Genomic DNA, 8,037 nt, shown 5'->3' on the forward strand with positions numbered 1-8,037 from the left:
CCGCCCCGCCCCGCGCACGCGCCGCGGCCCGCGCAGGCCCCGCTGGGCCCGGCCCGGAGGGACGCGGCGGTGTCCCCGGGGGTGTGTCCCTTGGGATGTGTCACCGGGGGGGTGTCACTCGGGGGGTGTCACCCGGGATGTGCCACCTGGGGTGTGTCACCGGCAGGGCCGTGTCACCCGACGGGTCCGTCAGGGCGGCCGGTGCCGCGCGAACGCGCGTCCAGAGGCGCGGGGAGGGGACAGCGCACGGAGCGCTGCGGCAGCCGCGGAGGTTGATAACGATACCTGGGGGAGCGGGTAAATGTCGCGGCGACTGTGTTCAAGCACGTGAAATGCAAATTCGTTTTTTATAATGCCCTTTTCCTTGCGGTAACAGAGTTGGCCTGTTGTAACTACTTCTGAAGCAATGCTGCAACAGCGGTTGGCACAAACACGTTACAGTCCTTACACAAGTACAGTGCGTCTCGACATTCAGTGTTTTAAACTTCTGAAGACAAAAACCGAAGCAGAACAGGCATCAGGGGGCCAGTGTGGGCTTGTGCCTCACGCAGCAGTCACCCCATGTCACGTCCTTGGAACAGGCGATGTAGTGTGGTTAATTCGCTTGAATTAACGAGCGAAATGGGATTGGGTTCAGTGTGCTACCGTGGTGGATTTTAGGAAAGAAAGGGGAAAGGAATAAAAAGTGTTGGAGTTTTCCCAGTCCTGTCAAACCGCTGTCTGTCGAGCACCGAGGCGGACCCTTTTGCCATCTGCTGGGGCTGTGCTGTAAGGACAGCGGCGATTTCCATCGCGGGGCTGAGGGCTGTTTGTCATAGCTCCTGAGTTGTCAGCATTTATGGAAGCGTGTGGCTAAAAGAGGAATAGAACATGTCACCGCTCTGCATTCAGGTTTATAATTAGGACAAAACTGAGACCAAGCAAATGCGGTCTGTTTCGCAGAACAAGTTTCAGAGAACCTTAAGCGAGATGGAAGCAATTCCAGCAGGGTAAATTATAGTGGGAAAGGGCACAAGAAGATATAGTGTACCGACCAGAAAGCAGCGACTAGCTTTGCACAGAGGCTATATTTAAAAATAAAATCATGCTGCTGACTTAGAAGAATGAAGGTGTCATCTTTGTGCTTTTCTTGTCCCGAGGTGGGCAAAGAAGGGAACTCAGGAGAGGTCCACATTCCCTTGATTGCTTAGGGACAGAGGTGTGAAACAGTGATGTGACACCATGGACACAAATGGATAATTTTCTGGGGGCATTTTTTGCAGTCATGGGGTGATCTGGATAATAATGAGCATTTCTGTGATTGCTGTCTTTTTGCTTTTACCTTTCTGTGCTTGCTCACAAGTTAATCTGTCAGCTGAGAACCAACAGCCATGGCTGCTCCGCCTAGATTGAACCCCATTTGCAAAAAGTCAACCTATTGCCGGTAACACACTAGAGAAAGTTAACAAGAATTGTAAAGGATTAAGGAAAAAGGGAAATGTACACCAAAGAACTAAAAGGAGGACGCCTGGGGCAGACAAAATATGTAGGACAGCTTCAGGGATGATAAGAAGGCAATGATAATAAGGGATCATAAGAAGGCAAAGCTGTGCGAAATAGGAAAAAATGGAAAGGCCTGTGAGATGGGCTGAGACAGAAAGCTGAGAGGGAAAATGAGGGGAAAGAAGGAGAAATAAAATGAAAGAAACCAAAAGTCTAAAAAAAAAAAAAAAAAAAACCAAAAAACAGGAAAGGAGACAAAGGAGAAATGTGACCTGGATGCCCATCAGTTCTGTTCAGCTAAGTGCCAAATGCGCAAATATAAACAGTTTTGAAAGAGAACATACTTCGTTTTGTACATATTTCTTTTTGAAACTGGGTTTTTCTGTGTGTAGACAACAACCCTCAGACATCTGTTTCACCTTGTAATCTTTGTGCTAGCTTCCTTTAAAAAAAAAAATCAGCCAGCTTTTCTTTGGCATTCTCAGTGGGTGGATCATAGCCATTTTTAAATGTGATGTCATGGGATTGTATTTGCCAGTCCAGATCAAAAATAATATACAATGCTTTTCCCAAAAGGGCTACACATGAATGTCACTAAATTGCCATCCCCTGTGTGTTCAGGTTTTGTCCAGGAATATAACAGAAGTTAGTATAGAGAAAAATATTTATATAACATAAGCAATTCAAGAACAACTTTTGTTTTTATCTCATGTGTCAGAATGGTTACAAATAAAGGGCTGCAGACAAAAGTTCAACAGTATTATATTATATAGCTGTGAAGGTTGTCCTGATCTCTAGCCAGCAAAACAGAAGGTCAGGGTGTGTCTGCAGTTTTGAGCAGCTAATTTGCAAGGTCTGCATAATGGCCTGAGCAAGCCCGTGCTGACCTGGTGCCTTTTTTTCTGTGGAAATCCATGAAGGAAGTACTCTCCAAGTTTTGAGGTTCCTTTACCTGTCAGCAGGGAGAGAGAGGACAAAGTAGGTTTACATGTACTGAAGAAGAACTAGAGAATGCTGTAATCAAACTGCAGGGATTTCTGAGATACCTGTGATGCCAGGGATGTCCCAGAGTCACAGGAGTGCCTGCCCAGTGGCCCTGGCCTTCCCTGCCCCTGAAACGGGGCCAGTTCTGCCAGAGCCATCAGAAGGGTTTAGGTTACTAAGGGTATTGTTTTCAATCATTTGTTCCTGAAATGATTTGATTTCTCCTCCCTTTCCTTCTTTTCCCCACATGAACTCAGCTTTGTGTATGTTCTAGGGAGCTGTTTGTTGTTATGATCAGAGGTTTTGAGCTGGCAGATATTTTTACTGTGATTAGCAATTGTTCTCATAAGTGGTTAGCATCCTTTCTCTGCTTCAGGAGGGAAGAGAATAATTCAGAGTAAATCACAGATTTGTTTCTGATTAAGCTTCCTGGTTGGGGCCATTTGCTGACATCTTTTCCTTTCTATGCTCAGTTAGATTCTTAAAATCTCCTACATCTGATCCATGCCATTGCTGTGAATGACAGACATGCATATTACTGTTCCCATCACTGAATTATAGTTGCTCAAATGTGTAATTTTTAATAACTATGGTTAATAACAACTACAATAACAATGTTATTTCTTTGGGATTTTTCTTGTGGTTATTATTGTTTTCTTCTGTCTGGTTTGCATTTGCCTGTACTGTCGTGATGTGGGGTCTGCAGGTAACAGATCCAGTTTTGGAGCATTGAATCCATGTATAAACAGAAAACAGTCTTAGATCTGAGGAACACTAAGGGCAGGGATTAAGTCTTATGTCTTGTAAAGTGATAATATAATGCTATAAAAAAAGAGTAATTGTTGTTTTTTCTCTGTTATAAATTCATCTGTATTCTAAAACTGACTATAATGGGTATGCAACTTTCTCTGAATTTTTTAAATTCATAATTCTTTGCTCTATCATTTCTGCAAGTAATTCTTGCATCTGAGCATTTTATTGCACATTTTCAGCTGTGCTGGTTAGTTGTCCTGGAGTATGAAGGTCATGTTTCTTGTGCCATCAATTATATTGATATACTTTTCTGATTTTTAGCAATAATACTAATAATTTCAAATTTAATTTCTCTTAATATATTGTAATTATTTCTTACAGTACACTGTTGCCATAAACATTCCTGCTAATCAAATTATTTCTGTGAAAATTTTCAGAATCCTGACAGAGACATGTATAACTGATACAAATGTGACATGGAAGTTTTTGATGCCTCCAGCTGTGGAGATAGCTCTTTCATTTCTCATTTGGCACACTTATGTATTTCAAAAATATACGGAAAATGGCAACAGCAACATTTGTCACATCTTTTCTCTGAAAGTAATTACAAAATAAAGCCAATTATTTAACCCGTTGAGGATTCTACTCACCACAAACCTATTTCACATATAATTTCAAATACTGACATGGCTGGCTCTATGAAAAATCTTATACATTGACATGTCTTTTAAAGAATTAAAAATATTCTGCTACTGCATAGCTGGAGAAGCAAAGGAGAGGAAGTTATTTTATTAGTTATTACTAACATGTCTTTATGACTGACCAGTGACTATTTTCTGAAGCTACGTTTTTCAATCCCTACTAAATGTGTTGAGGCACAGAAGTGCTCCAGACAGAGCCCACATTTCCTACATTTCTACCAGGGTATCTAGTTAGCAGTTCAATTTCCACACAATTAACAAGATTCTTACTGGGAAGTCACACTTGCCATTTGCAGTTTAAGACAAATAGTACAACTGACATGCTCTCTTTCACTATCATGCCTGTTAATTTTACTCTGACACATCTTTTTTCCTCCTAAGATTATTGGTTGGTGAATACAGGCTGTAGCACAAAAATCAGCTCTGTTTTTAAAGTACTGATATCCAATTTGTAGGTGATATGAACACTAATCAGTAAATTTCCCCTTTGAATGCTTCTTTGGTGCTGTGACTGCTGCTGGCGAATCCCCCCAGATCCTCAGCAGATCATTAGTACGTGGCCTCCTGACCCCCAGTGCATACCATATGAGCTACATTGTGTTGCCTCTGGTGCACCATGCAGTCTGAGATTTACAATACACCATCATTTATTACATCTGGTATCCTCAACTAACAAGAAATTCAGAAATAAAATAGATTGGCTTTAAAGCTGTTAGAGGATTGCAGTTATCTATGATCTAAGCTGCTCCCTCAGCAAATTAACACATTAACAGAAGTCTCAAATGTGAAGCTTTTAATTCATTATTTAGTTCACATTTTAATCCATCTTTATCTGATCTATTGGCTTTACTGACTCCTCTTGCCTTAAGAAGTCACTTGCAAATACAGGAAATACACCCCGGAGAATGTATCAGCTTAGTTCCATAAAAATTGAATGACACAAGTTGTTTTGTACCAGGATGGTATTTTGTAGCTGGCATCATAAAGCAATGAAAGCTTACTGCTTGGCAGAGCCCTGTGTGAACACATGAGCAGTACTTCCAAGAGATATAAATAGTGTCTCTTAATCCTTGCATTGATCTTCATGTGCTTGCTTAAGGTTCAGCTCCCTACATTTGTTTAGATTAATGTAATTTTTCTTTAAAATAATGTCAAGTGTGTCTTGATATAATGTTAAACCTTACAATTTGTCATGATTTAACAGACAGTTATTAAAGATAAGAGCTGTTTCCCAGACTAAAAGTAGACACAAAGACCTAATGGCCAGTTAGTCTCCTACTTCATAGCTGACCATTAATAAATAAGTATTTTTATATCCTCCACAATATCCTTTTGCTGGCACACTTACAAATGCCTTGTCAGTCCTGACATCAAAACTGATCTGCCACCATTTAGTACAGAGACTGGAGAGAAACATCTTCCATAATATAAGTACTGATTAATGGTCTAATCGAGAAGCTGACAAACATCAGCCCAAGCATATTGTTTGTGAGTTGAGCAGTGCCAGCTGAGGGGCCACACAAGTGGAACTGGCTGGTTGCTGTGGTCAGGATTCCCAGTGAGGAATCTGACATGTGGCATAAGGCTGATACTTGTGATTTGACAGAGAGTTGGGTTACCTATTCTAAAATGACCAATTAGACAGAAATGATGTAGCTTCTGACACAGGAATGTTACAGTGAGGTAAAGGATCATTGGTTTTGGCACTGTGCTGCTGAAGGGACTATTTTTCAGGTGAAATATAAGATCAGAACTCTAGGAATCTCATGTCAATAAATATGATCCTCTGACAATTTCTGCATGGGAAAGAGTCTTAATTTTCATGTTTCCATTACTCCATTTTGCTCTCCTAAACTTCATTGCAGTTCGTGTAGGATATACATTTTTTTCAATCTTATCCTGACATCTAATATTGCTAAATAGTTAAATGTATTTGATTTTCTACAAGTGATGACATCCACGTCCCATGATGATGTTACCATTTATAAAATTCAGGGGGAAAAAAAAAGAAAAAAAGACTTTGCAACATCAAGAAATGAACATAATTATGTGACAGGAAGCTGAGAGGTTACACTTATTCTGGTGACAGCAGCTTATCAACACTGCTTTCATATAACACTTTGATTAGTAATTATGTTGTTAGAAACACCCTATTCCTACCTTCATTTTTGTATCACTGTTCTGGTACATGTGAATAGAGGGTGGTGTTACAAGCAGTTGAAGTTTAAGTTCTTCTTTCCCCTTCCTCCCCCACAAGAACACTTAAAGTTGTCAAGAAATGCATGTGTTAGTTTTTGAGGACTCCTGGTTTTCAAGTGGGAGTGTTGTTTGATCACTAAGATTGTTTGCTGTTTGATTTAATTTCTGACTGAAGCCCAATTTTGAACTATGTGCCATTGGGGAAGTTGGTCAGTGGTTTCAGACTGTGCCAACTGAGCAAGTTTTCCTTTTTCTCTAGAATTGGTTTCAACTGTAAAGTCAACAAGATTGCTGGGGAATTTTATTTTCTTCCTAAAGCCTGAAATAGAAGCCAGGATATTTTGGCACAGAGAAGAAAGGCTAGAGTTGAAAGTCTCTGTAGCTACTAGAAGAAAAATTCTTCTGATATGGAAAGTGTGGCATACTAGAGTCTACATGTTCAGCACTATCATGGGTGGACTTGGGGGCCTCCTCTGTCAGGGCATGGAAAGGAATGATGGAGCTGAAAGGCTCACTAGTTCTTTCACACAGTAAGAGATGAAAATGAAAGGGAAAAACGTGCTCTTTTGGAAATGCCTTAGCATTTTCTACTCAGAAGTTGAAATAGGACTTGATGAACAAGCTGTGTGCAAATCAGAGCTGGAATATGCTGGCAGAGGGGTAAGAAAGAAAGTGTTTGACTTTACAGATGCAGGAACTGAGAAGCAAAGCTTGAGACATGAATCTTGAGGCTGCACTGTGGCAACTGCATACAAATAAGCAGCCTATACATTTGAAAGCTTGAGAAGTAAACCGGCTGTGCATTGAAAGGTAGGCATTTGGAGGAGGTAAATTTAGCCCTGACTCATCCAATGGCAATTCTGACACTTGGGTGGACTAAATTACTTCTAGGAGTTGCATCATGTTTTTACTGGATAGTTTGATTGGGCATGGTTTAACCCATTTGTGTACCCATGGCCAGATTCTAGACCTTTCTCACTTGAAAAACTTAACAAGAATTTGTTTGTGTATAATATACAGGACATAGATATAATCTGGGTCATCAAGTTCCTTTCAGAGGGAGGTATTATTTCAATTAGTCTATTGCTTAAACTTACCAAATTTAGGGTAAAGCACTTAGAAGATCCTTTGTTGCTCATGGCTGTTTCTGAAAACTAGTGAAAGTTTCTTCACAGCTTCATCCTTCAAACTAAGGAGTTTTTTCCTCTCACTGGTGTTAACTCCTCAAGTATTTACAGACAGCTCATATCCCAATCTCTTCAGCCTCTTCCTGACAGGCAGGTGCCCTATTTCCTCAGCCACCTTAGCAGTCCTCCATTGTCTCATTTCAACAATCGGAATCGGAATTGTGCCCACTATTGCAGAGGGGTGCTTTTACAACAGCGTTAATTCTTCCAGAAAGAGATTTCCTGGCGTGCTAGAAGTGCATTTGCTGTTTTCTCCAAGCAACACAGGATGATCAATCTCACTTGTCCGTGTCCTGGAATTAAACACTCAGTAACTTCTAGGAACAGCGGTTTTCATTTCTGTTTACCTTGTGCACAAGGCTCATTCCACCACCGACACTTTAGTGTTGATACCCATATATAAACAAAGTTTGAAGCCAGGAAAAAAACTCTGATGGACAAGGTCAGACATATGCTTAACTTTTGCTAATTATTTTTGACATTTAAAACGGAAAGGGTGAGTTCACAATTTTTTTCCCCGTCATTTTAAAGACGCTAATGTCCTTGTCCTTATTAACTGTCCATGTTCTTATTAACCCAGCTAAATACTGATGCAAAAGAGATGCATAATATTTTTACGGGTTTCTCAGGGAGACCAAGGGGACCCTCTCTCCATCTACCACCTCTCATGAGCCCGGATCGGTTCCGTGGACCCCGCGCTCCGGCTGCCGCCGCCCCGGTACCTCGCCGCG

At 41.0% G+C, this 8,037-nt stretch overlaps 1 long non-coding RNA gene across 1 annotated transcript; it reads right to left on the reverse strand.

Moving 5' to 3' along the window:
• Nucleotides 1-2,228: 2,228 nt before the first annotated feature.
• On the reverse strand, nt 2,229-7,521 carry LOC113969975. The gene is made up of 2 exons (XR_003534984.1): nt 7,217-7,521; nt 2,229-2,434 (listed from the first exon to the last, which is right to left on the reverse strand). It is a non-coding gene; the product is annotated as an uncharacterized LOC113969975 (long non-coding RNA).
• Between the last annotated feature and the right edge of the window lie 516 nt (nt 7,522-8,037).

This window comes from Neopelma chrysocephalum, unplaced genomic scaffold (genome assembly GCF_003984885.1).
Source record: "Neopelma chrysocephalum unplaced genomic scaffold, ASM398488v2 Primary Assembly neopelma1_75, whole genome shotgun sequence".
Classification (NCBI taxonomy): Eukaryota; Metazoa; Chordata; class Aves; order Passeriformes; family Pipridae; genus Neopelma; species Neopelma chrysocephalum.